The sequence below is a fragment of the Mesoplodon bidens genome (assembly GCF_964165515.1).
Source record: "Mesoplodon bidens genome assembly, contig: HAP1_SCAFFOLD_493, whole genome shotgun sequence".
Taxonomy (NCBI): domain Eukaryota; kingdom Metazoa; phylum Chordata; class Mammalia; order Artiodactyla; family Ziphiidae; genus Mesoplodon; species Mesoplodon bidens.
In genome coordinates this window covers 152,204-163,277 of record NW_027672245.1, presented here as the reverse complement: position 1 = coordinate 163,277, position 11,074 = coordinate 152,204, and the positions used below count along the sequence as shown (strand labels likewise).

The 11,074-nt window shown below is 58.3% G+C and overlaps 1 protein-coding gene across 1 annotated transcript in view; it reads left to right on the top strand.

The window, feature by feature from the left end:
* Positions 1-930: 930 nt before the first annotated feature.
* The window catches only part of LOC308610429 (BCL-6 corepressor-like), a 43,106-nt gene continuing 32,962 nt past the window's right edge, over positions 931-11,074 (top strand). Inside the window, 1 exon segment of the mRNA XM_081259568.1 lies at positions 931-1,624. The gene's annotated coding sequence lies outside the window, so the exon portion shown is untranslated.

The window sequence follows — 11,074 nt, the reverse complement described above, 5'->3', positions numbered from 1 at the left end:
ATACGTTGAAACAGTCATAGACAGTTTTTCTTTTTGGATGGAAAGAGGCATATTGAAGTGTTCAAGCACTACTTCAATTGGAATAGATATTTAGACACTATACAGAAAACACATGATTGCAGAAGAGCAGATATTAGCAGGTGTGTGAATGTGTATGTCTTTAATTAATGCATTTTCTTTTATTCAAAAAGGAGGAGAATGCCAAATTTACTTTAAAGGTGGCATTGTGATATGTTAAAGTTCCATTCTTAGACTTTTGCTGCTGTTACTGTTCCTTTAGTATTCACCAAAGAGTACCGTCCTGTCATTTATCCAAGTTAGAAATCTAGAAGCAATCCTGGGATTCTCATTATAGGGTCCCCTACCTTCATGCTCCCCCCTCAAGAAGTAACAAATTCTTGGCTCTCCTATATAGGAAAGCTCTCTCCAATGTACGCCTGCTCTGTAACTCTCCGGGTCTCGGCGCGCGGCTGGGAGAGCCGCCCCCGCCGCCCCGCATCCCCTCGGCTCAGGATCAACGGGCCGCCCGCGCCGCCGCCGCCGCCCAAGTCGGTCTCTCACTCGCCCAGGGCGCGCGCCCGGGCGGGGTGTGCGCAGCCAACTCGGTCCAAGCGGGGGAGGGGAGGACATGGGGCGAGGGGGACGCCACCCAAGTGGTCTGGGGTTCGGACCCAGCTAGGCGAAACGCGCCGGGAATCGATGACGGCTGGGGAAACTCGGGCAAACCTTTCTTGGGGAGTCACCCCTCCGACACCCCACCGCCCAGGCGCTGCAACGGAGGGTGAGCGGAGGGTGAGCGGAGGCTGGGGGAGCTCAAACTTGCGAGAGCTGGAGGAGGCGTCGGGCAGGCGGCTGTCGCCCGAGCGCTGCGCCTGCGGGGGGAGGGGAGGCGGCTGCTGGGAGGGAGGGGGAGGAGGAAGAGGAGGGAACCAGGGAGGGGGCACGCGTTGGGATCGCGGCGCGCGGCGTCAGACGGAGCCTGGGCTCCCAGCGGCGAGGTGAGGCGGAGCTACGCTCCTTGCTGAACGCGAACCGAGCTCGGCGGCAGCGGGGAAGACGCGCCGGAGCCCAGGCCGCGACCGAGAGCGGGAGCGAGGCGGCAGCGGCGGCGGAGGGGGAGCCCGCAAGCTGCCGGGCGGGGAGCCCAAGCCGCGCTGTCGCCGCGCAGGGAAGACTTGGCCAACACACTCACACACACACGTTCACACACCCAGCCCGAGCTGGCGCTCGCGGCTAATCGTCAACATGGCGCTGGGGCTCCTGCCCGAGCGCGCGGCTGTCGCCACCTGCCCGGAAGCTTTGAGCCCGCCCCGCCCGGCCCCGCCCCCGCCCCCACCCGGCCCAGAGCCCACCCCTCGGCGGGGCCGACCGCAGCAGACAGCGAGAGAGGCGAGCGGGTTGCGGGCAGCGGGGGACGGCAAACTTTGCTGTTCGCCGCGCTTCCCCGGCCCGGCCCCTTCTCCCATCGCGAACGTCGCCACCCCACTTTCCTCCAACCCCGCACACCTCTCCCCACCCACCCCACCTCCTGTCGCTCCTCCTCGCCGCCTCGACTCTGCTCCGGGGAAAACTTCAAAGCGCCGGATCGCAGGCTCCCTGCTTACTCCCCGGCTGGGGATTTCAGGTCAGTGCCCGGAACACCTTTCCCCGCGGAGGCCGCGCGGGCTGGCGGCCGTGCGTGCGGCGGGCTGCAGTCGGCCCCCTCCCTCGGGGCCCAGACTAGCGGCGGGTGGCTCTTCTGACTCTCGCGTACCCCTCGAAGCTTGTGCCTCGCGCTTCACTTTGGCTGCTTTGCTCGCTTTCGTTTTTATTTCCTAGCTGTAAGTTATTAAAAATGCAGCCAACCTAAGCGGCCCGGCGTGGGCTTCGGGGAGGGAGGGGCGCGGCGGGGGCGGACTGCCGCCCCCCTGGGGGCTGGGAGGAGAGCAGGGAGTTCGCGGAGTGGAAGTTTGCAGGCAGTGTGTGCCTGTGTGCGCGGGAGCGCGGTCGTCGCTGAGTGCCGCGAGTCGGGCGTGGGGGGCGGGGGGGTGAGCTGGGCTGGAAGTTGGGAAGCTCGGCTCGTCGTTAGCTCGCCAGCAGGAAAGGGAGGGCGGCGGGTTCCCGTCTGCTTTCTTTTTCGACTCGGGAAAGAACTGTAAAAACCCCCAGCCGCCGCTGCCTCGTCTCGCCTCTCCGGGGGCAGCTCGTTCTTGCTCGTGGAACGACGGCGTGTGCGTGCGCGAGGGTGTGTGTGGCGGGCGCCCCGAGCCGAGCTCGACCTGGCCGCCGCTGCCGCGCGACTCGTGAGGGGAGTCCCGGTTTTTTGTTGTTTTGGCTTTCTTTGGCTTGCTCCAAAGCGTGAATCACGTGGATTAAAAAAAAAAAATACTAGGAAATGGAGCAGAGCGAGGGGTTCCGACTCTGCCCGCCCGCCAGCCAGCCAGTCAGGTCAGACGCTTTGTTTTGTAAATGTTCTTTTAAAATTGTAATCTGCCACCCTGGTCCACCCCCACCTTCCCCGCGACGTCGTGGGGTTGGTTTTAAGTTGTGAGACCCCAGGGGTGGGGGTAGATCGTGCGGGGGCGGCGGCGGGCGGGGGGGCGAGACCTGGGTCCTCCTCTGGGTAACGTGGAGTCTGGTGGAAAGCCCTGTAGGTCGTGTGCGAGTCTGCGGCCGGAGGAAGTTGGTCCCACTCGGAGGGCGTGCGGCGCAGAGGCTGAGGGCGAAGAGGAACTTGCGCACCCGGGCGCGATCCTCGGCCGAGGCGGGGAGGGCGAGGCGCCGCTGCGCCTTGGGGCCCGCGCTCGGAGCAGGCGGGCGGCTGCGCTGCAGAGCCTCCGCCAACTAGGGGGCTCGGGGCGGCGGCGACGTGCTCCTGCTGTTTACCAAGCAAGCCCCGGGGCGCCGTGTGCGGAGTAGGGCGGCTCGAGGCACGCGTGGTCCCGGCGGGCTTCGCGCCGCCTGCACTCTCGAGTGGGCACGTCCCCGGGTCCCTGAGACGGCTGAGCCTGGCCTCGTGTAGGCCGAAGCCGGGGCGAGGCTTAATTTGCAGTTAATGAATCTTTTCCAGAAGTCCGCGATCTCCAGCTAGAGGCTGTGAGTGCCCGCGCGCGAGGGCGCGCGCCGCCGGCGTCTAAAGGGTTGGGGGGTTGCGGGGATGGAAGAGCGAAGGAGGGGGGAGGGTTATGTGTATTTAAAAACAAACCTTAAAAAAAGAAACCAGCGCGCTTCAAATAGGTATTCGTACAGCCTCTTGTGTCTAGAGTAGACAGCTCAGGGTTTTAGCTGCTTTTTTGTTTGTTTGTTTTTTTCTTTTTTTGAGAGAAGGCCAGAGGAGGGGTAGTGGTATTTGCTTCTAGGGGTAGTCTCTGGAGAAAAATCCGTAAAATGACTTAGGAATAAAAACGAGGAGGAAATGGCCCACCCCAGAAGGTGGTGGGTGGTGAACGCAGACAGACTTGGGTATTTGTAGCCATGTGACACTTGCTGTGGCACTGGAAACGGACACCGCGGGCCGAAATTAATCCTTAGGAGGTGTTGGATTCGGTTTGGCCAACAGAATTGCTTGTGTGGAAGGCATTTTAATTGTCGGCCTCTGAGACTCCTGTACGTGGACACTTGGAAAACACATTTGCTTCTCGACCCTTCCCACTCCACCCCCGACCCGTTATCTGGTCTGGGCTTTGCAGTGTCGGTTCCCGTGTTTATTATGGGCATGATTTCACCGCGAGGAGGAAGCGGGGAGATGGCGGTGATTAATATGCCGTCCAGGTTTAATCCGAGGCTGGCCTTTAGTGTGCGGGTTTACGCCGTCACTCACCGGGATTGCCTGGGGTAGTGGGGGGGGGCGCGGGGCTCGGGCGCCAGGCGCTCCGCGGGCAGGTCGGGGTTGGGGCTCGGACGGCCCCAGCGCTGTGCTTTGAGGCACTGTCACCAGTAGGTGACTGAGAGTTAATTAGGAAGTGTTCTCCGGATCAATGGGCCGCACAGCTTATTAGCGATTCTCTCCAGCCCTTTGCAGGGCCGGCCGGGCCTGTGCCTCCCACACAGGCCGGGACCCCGCGGCCCGGGCTGCGGAGAGCGCCTCTGGGAAGTGGGGAGGGATGGGCGGCGAGGGGCGACCGGGAGGTGAGTGTAACTTGGCCGGGCGGCGCGTTGCGTGCGGCGCCTCGAGGCCCGCGCAGCCCGCTCTTTCTTCCTGCTCTCGGTCGCCTCGACTGTGTCTTTAACTCGCTCCCGCTCGCGTCGCTGCCTGGCTGCTCCTCCCCGCCTCCCTTGCCTATCTCTTGTTCTCTAAGCACGACGCCTGTGCTCCCCGCCCAGTTTGGGATTAGACAAGATAAAAATCGGACTGCCCAGCGCGCAGAGCTGTGACTGTGCCCCGGCAGCCGGGCTGGCGGGAGCGCTGTGGGCCGGGGCCGGGGCGGACCCGCTGTGCGCTCGGGGCAGCCCGAGCCCGTAGAGTCCCACCCCGACCCTGCAGGCGCGGTCACGCTCCAGCGTTCTGTCTGTCTGGGGGCGGGCCGCGGAGGCGGCGGCAGACTCCCGTGAGCGAGCGAGCCTTTGGGCCCAGCGACCAGGGTGGAGGCAAGGCTGCGAGGGTTTCTCTTAACCCTTTAAAGACGATAGGGAGAGTGGGGGTGGGGAGCGTAGTAGCAATTCCTGGAGGCAAAGTAGCCCCCTGGGGAGAGGAGGCGGGAGTCTGGGCTTAGGGTTTTCCTTTCTCTTCTGTGTATGCAATCTCACATCCTGGTACATTGGGCTCGATTCTTCGAGGAACCAAACGCAGCTGCTAGGTGATCTAATTTGACCCGATACTTCTCAATGGGGAAGGTGTGAACACACACAGTGGGCACCCTCACTTAAGGAAGTGAGTTGGGGAGATGCAGAGGTTAGACCTTACCGTTCCCAGCGGCCCAGTATGTGAAGGTCTGCTCAGAGCTTTAGTCAGTGGGGCCTCTGACCGAGAGTGTTGCCTACCAAAGACCCAAGCCTGAAATGCCTGTCCACTGCGTACAGGTATGCGTCGGAGAGAGCAAAGGGGTCCTTGAGTTGTCTATGTAAATAAAAACACTTTTAACCATGAACTTGTGGAGAGTTCAAATAAGATATGTGCAGGGAGGCAGCCTCCAAACAGGAGTTGGACAGCGATGTGTACAAGGTCGATCATTTGTATACACATCCATGGGGTCAACATTGAATGGGTCTAAAAATTTAATACAACTCTGCAGGCATTGGTCTCGTTCTTTCCCTGAGGTAGACCCCTGAGGTAGGTGGGTTACCCTATAGAGAAATGAATCATTAGTCACATTCCTCTCTCCTTCCCCCTCCTCTTCCTTTTAGGGTTTGTAGTCTTAGGGGATCCTCTAGTTACATTAAACTGCAACCCCATATTGGTCTGGGAACGAGCCCCATTATAGGCAAAGCAAGAATGTAAGTCGTGGGGAGGTGTACGTGTTAGACAGGAATGCACAGATTAAGATGTGCGCCTGAATGACATGTGCTGAGACAAATCAAGACACTTGGGCTCTGGTGCCCACATGGAACAAGAGATAGAGAAGAGAGAAAGAACTGGCCGCGAGGAATGTAAACATGGGTATGCAAATACTGAGACCTAGAGCGAGATCCTAGGAGAAAATTCCAGACTTTGTTGAGCTGGCAACTGGAGCAGAATTTCTGTAAGTTCGTTCGAGAGACAAAAGCCCATTTAAAGGTGTGAAGAGGGTCACCTGGAAACACAAAAAGCATTCACATGCATACATCCATGCTTAGATACACAGGCTGAACGACAAAAACTCCTCAGTGCCTGATGAAGATTTTCCTGCCCGGTGAGACAGAGCAGGGCACGGAAGTGTGGGCCACACAACCACATTCGCACACTCATTCACTGGGAAATACTGTGTCTTCGGCTAGAGGGAAACTGAGGGCGACGGTGCCTAGCTAAGGGTGGATGGCCCTTGGTTACTAAGATTGCTTCTGGTTATAGTTTCTTCCCATCTGGAGTGGGGAAGAGAGTATGTCTTGAGCAGGTAGGAGGATTTCTGAAAGATTTTTGAGTTCTGGACCCTGAGAGGATGGATGGTGGAGGAAAAAGGAGTAGCTTTGCATTCTGGGTCGGAAGCAAGGGATGTTGCGCTCCTCTAAGCCCTGTTTGCTAAGGTGGCGCAGGGCCTAGTGAACTGAGAGAGACTGAACCGAAAGAAGTACGAAGCTCGGCCTCTGGGCGGAATCAAGGGGAGGTATGCTTACTTTCCCTTTTTTTTTTCCCCCTTGAGGAGACCGTGCGGGGACGGCCAGCGTAGAGAGGATTAGCAGGCGCCTCTGTGACCCCAGACGCGCGCGTAAACTCGGCTTGGGTTTGGTTTGCGCGTGGCGTCGGTTTGCCGCGGTCCTTCTTTGTCTGAGCCCAGCCGGGAATTCCAGCTTTTATTGGGAAGACAGCACTCGGGTGGAGCCCGCGCTGGGTTGGGCACGACAGCCGGGGCTGGGCAGGAGGCTCGCCGGCCTCCGAGCCGCCCGAACCCCAGGACGGTCCTCGGGAGTGCCCAGCGGCCCCGGCAATGCCACCTCGGTGGTTTCCTCGAGGGCGGCGGGCCCGGCAGACCCAGCCCGGCGGGGCGTGGGGCCTCACGGGTCCACTTGGGCCGCCGTACCGCCCCTCTCCCCGCTGGCCCCACCGCTCCCCCGCCAGCCCCACCGCTCCCCCGCCAGCCCGAGGCCGAAAGGAGCTCTGAAGGCCCTCTGTTAAGCTCCAGGGTCACACCCGTACCCTGGGGGCCGCGCAGGGGCGGGAGGACCTTCTCCTGGCTGGAGGCCTCCAGCCCTCGGCTCACACGGTTTGGGCCTGGAGGGGCCTCGCCCAGGCAGGGGAGGGGAGGCCTATCCCGACCGGGCTGCCTCGCCCGAGTGAACGGCTGGCAGGATTCCGTCTGTTTGCAAGGCTGGCTGCGCTGCCGGGGCCTGGATGGTGGCGCTGGCTTGAGAAGCAGCCGGGGCAGGAGTGGAAGGTCTTCTCAGGCCACCCCCGTGGCAGCCAAGCCGCCTGTGCCCCGAGCACTTGGCCGGGGACGTCTCCCCAACCTCCAGCCCGGCCCGTCGGCTTTCGCTGGTTGCCCGCCATGTGTTCCTCCGGAAGGGATAGCTGACTTTCTGTTGGATGGGAATTAACCAATGAGCTTCCCCCCACCCCCGCAACGTTTCTGTAGCAGGCCCCCTTTCCCAGCGCAGGCTCATTTCCGCCGGCCCCTATTCGAGGGTGTTGGAATTGGGTGGGGGCGTCCCCGCACTTTGTTATTTCTTAGAACCATGTCTCCCCGGCCAGCCATCGCCCCTCAGCACCCATGGGCTCCGGCGCCCCGTGATTAGACTAGCGGGGAAGTCCGCTAGGAGAAGATCCTGACAGCATTAAATAGAATTTGATCTAAAAGACAGTTTCCAGTATAATCTCGTTATGCATCACAGACTCCCGGTGTTATTTTGTGGAAGGCGGACAATGATCAATTGACATTGACCCGGGGCCGGGCGAGCTTTTAGATGGTAATTGCCATATTGATTTGCATGCAAAAAGGAGACCTGCTAAAGTTAAAGACCGGAAGCTAAATGAAACTAAATTTATTGTCTAGGTGCAAACCAGAGGAACTACTGGGGGGAAGAGGGTGAGTGAAGTCAGGGTGCCAGGGGCAGAGCAGGTGAGAGGCCCAAGAGCTCCGGGAGGTCACAGATTTGGGAGCGATCTTTGCCCTGGTGATTTCAAAACGTGAGGAGCGGGCTTGTTTAGGGTATGGGGACCCAGCAGGGAAAAGTTATAAACAGGCACTATTGCATTGAAGGCACTGGGATCTTTTAATGCTAATAGTAACTGCGAGGGGGGAGGAGAGGTTTATAGGGTTATAGGGGTCTTCCTGCACCATTTCCGGCACCCCCCATTTCTGTTGTTCTACCCGAGCGCTTATAACCGTGCCAAGGGCACCCAAATTCTTGCATCTGAAGAGTTACATTTTTTTTTAAAGACAGGCCTTAAACTTTCCCCGCCCCCCCCCCCCCCCCCCCGCGAGTAGGGGGCGGTTCTGCATGCCGCTGCGGGCAGACCTAGACGTTTGGAGGCTGCGGGAGTTCCTCCCCGGACGCAGCAGCAGCAGCCCCAGACTCGGCCGGACGCCGATCGCTTTGGGAAGCGGCTCGTTCCAGGTGGCCCAAGTGGCGGGGGCGGGGGAGGGTCTGCCGGGGCCAGGGACTCACGGTGCCGGGGGTGGGGGGATCACCTCCCTGGAGGTTGGAAGGGCCTGCACGGAGGGTGTGGAGGAGGGAAGGCGGGGGCTGGAAATCCTGTCCCAATCGGCGGTGATCGCCAAGGCCGGAAAGTTTAAAAAAGAGAGAAAGCCACTGGCTGCAAGCCAGGGGCTGCCGGGCCGCCGGGGCGTGTTTGGCTGACTAGAGGGGTGAGGACCCGGCTCCGCCATCGCCTCGGTCCCTCCCGCTGCGGAGGCCCTGGCTTGCCCCAGGCGCTCCTGGAGCCATTTCACGCATCCGGAGCCTCGGCCACTGGAGGAGCCACCCGCCCGGGGCCGGGAAGCCGCAGGGGCGGCTGAGTGTCCGGCGCTCCTGCCCGTTCCCCTTCCCACCGAGCTGAGCTGGAGACGGCCCTGGGTCGTGGAGCCTGTGGCGTCTGTGGCATCGGGTGTGGATGGTTCCCGGAGCTTCTGAAAGCCCGGGGCAGACCAGGAAATTGAAGATGGGGTGGGGAGGGGATGTTGAGCGCTGATCCTGCGCTGCTGGGATGAGAAGTTGGGGAGAGGAGAGAGAACCCCAACCTCCGGCTTGTCTCGGGACTTGGCTTTTTGTGGGGACCCCCAGGAGTCCAGGAGGGTCCAGCATCTTGCAAGCCGCTTCCCCCTCAGTTGCCTCCCCAGCCCACTTTGGTCCCTGGGTTTTTCATTAAAGTCCTAGGAAAGGTAGATGTAGGCAGTCTTTCCAAAGGGCTTTTGCTCTGTCTAGATAATTTGATTGATTGCTTTATGTGGCAAAACTAGTGTGGCAAGCCTTCTTGTAGTTCCAGGTGTCAGCACTTTTTCCAGAGACCTAAGAGTAGCACCCACCTCCCACTGCCTGTTCTGGGCTCCTGGAGGAGGGGAAAGTGGAGCCTTGTTGGGAATCCCTGGCCTCACAGCAGGGTGTTCCAGTGTAGGGAGATGGGTAGGATGTTGGCAGAAATTTCGAAAGACTTCACATGGACCAAGAGATTTCTGGGTGTAGGAGAAACTAGGATGCGGGCTCCTTGTGGACCGAATTTCATAGGTGTTAAGTGCTATCCTTTTACTCTGTATTGGAGTACAAGGGCTAAGGAAGCCTTCCGAACTTCTTGGGGATTCGGGATGGCACAATTTGACCGATAATTGGCTCCTCTCCGCAACTCCAGGACTGAGTTTGACCGTGGCCCATTTTTACTAGCTGTGTGACCTTGGGGACAGGTTATTTATGGCCTCTGAGCCTCAGTAAGTTTCTTATTTGTCAGACTGGGTATAATTTTCCACCTTTAGGATCAAAGAATACTTGGCACATAGTAGGCCCGGAGGATTAGTAATTGCTTTGAATGACTGGTCAGATTCCTATAGGTTGCTTCTCCGTTCCCTGCTGCCCCTGAGGTGCCCGCCGCCCTCCCCCCGCAAGACCTGCGTAGGCCAGTGTCTGGGGACCAACCTGCAGGTTAAGCTCCCCTCCAAGGGTATTCCTGAGGCTATTCCTCCAGGTCTGCCTCCGTGGGTTCCTCCTTCTTTCCCTTTGTTACAGTTCTTTGCATTCTGGGCTTTAAAGGAATCCATATGAAAAGGCTGGGATTTTTTTTTCTCCCCCTAAGTGGGATCATTTATATGGTTAGGAATTGATTCCAGAACCGGTATCTAGGTGCTCTTTGGCAAGTCCTCCCGTCATTCTTTCGGGGGGAGGGAACAGCAGCGGCTGGAGGGGAGAGACCTGGTGGGAAGAGGTGAAAGGGTCTGGCCCGCTGCAGAGGCCAGAGGTGCTGTGGTTTGTCTGATAGGGATTAAGTCCGGATGTTATGAGGTCTCAGTGTGGTTTTCAATAAAAGTCTGTCAGGGATTGCTTCTTTTCTATGGATATGTATTTTAAAAACTTTACTAGCATGAGAAGAAAACCAGACCTGTATGGATCCAGGCCGGTAGTAAGCTACTGTGATCAGGTTTCCTACTAGACTCCCAGAGGGGAAGTCAGCGTTTGATTGAAGCTACACTTGGTTCTTGACTCTCTGGGGATGCCTGCTCTGAAACAGGAGCCCTCCCTTTCTCTCCTCCCCCCCACCCCCCTTTTCCCTTCTTCCCCTAAAAGCCTTTGTGCTGAAAGAGCTTCAGTAGGCATGAGTCCCTGGTACCTCTCTAAAGAATGCCTTCCAGTCTTTGCTGACATTGTTTTGTGAACAGTGGGTTTTACCAGGCCAGCAGTTTTCCCCCGATCTTAGCTCACTATTTTAGAGGTTCGAGTATGCCCAGGATGCGCCCAACTGCAGTGCTTTCCAGTGTGTGTAGCCAGGGCCTTGCCTGTAATCTGAAAGACACCTTAACCTTTGCCCTAGGTGCCCCCCCGCGGGTGGGGGTGGTGAAGGTGGGGAGAGCAAGGACAGGGGATCTTGTTGAGGGTCTGTTTGTTTTCTCCAGCCACAGAGGCAGAGGGGTGGAGTGGGGCGAGGCCGAGAGTACGTTCCAGCCTTGGGTCTGATTTAAAACTTGGTTTAATTGGAGAAACTCTTAGGCATTTAACAGTTCTGTACAAATGCAAACTTGACATAGCTCTAGGCCTACGTCAATTAGGAAAGAATAAATGAAGTACAGAGATGTCCAAACTATGTAATTCCTAGAGTTGTCTGCCCTCCCGTAAACACATGACAAGTGCCAAGGCATTTCCAGTCAAAACACCCATGGAACCAGCAGCCTCCATCCTTTGTATTTATTATTTTATTAACAGCATTTTACAGAGCATTTAACAAGCACAGCCTGCCTGCTTTCCACCACAGCTCTCAGCAGACTGAGGGGTGGAAAACAGATGGGGGTGGCGAGGAGTGGTCTCTAGAAGAGACTTCTAAGCT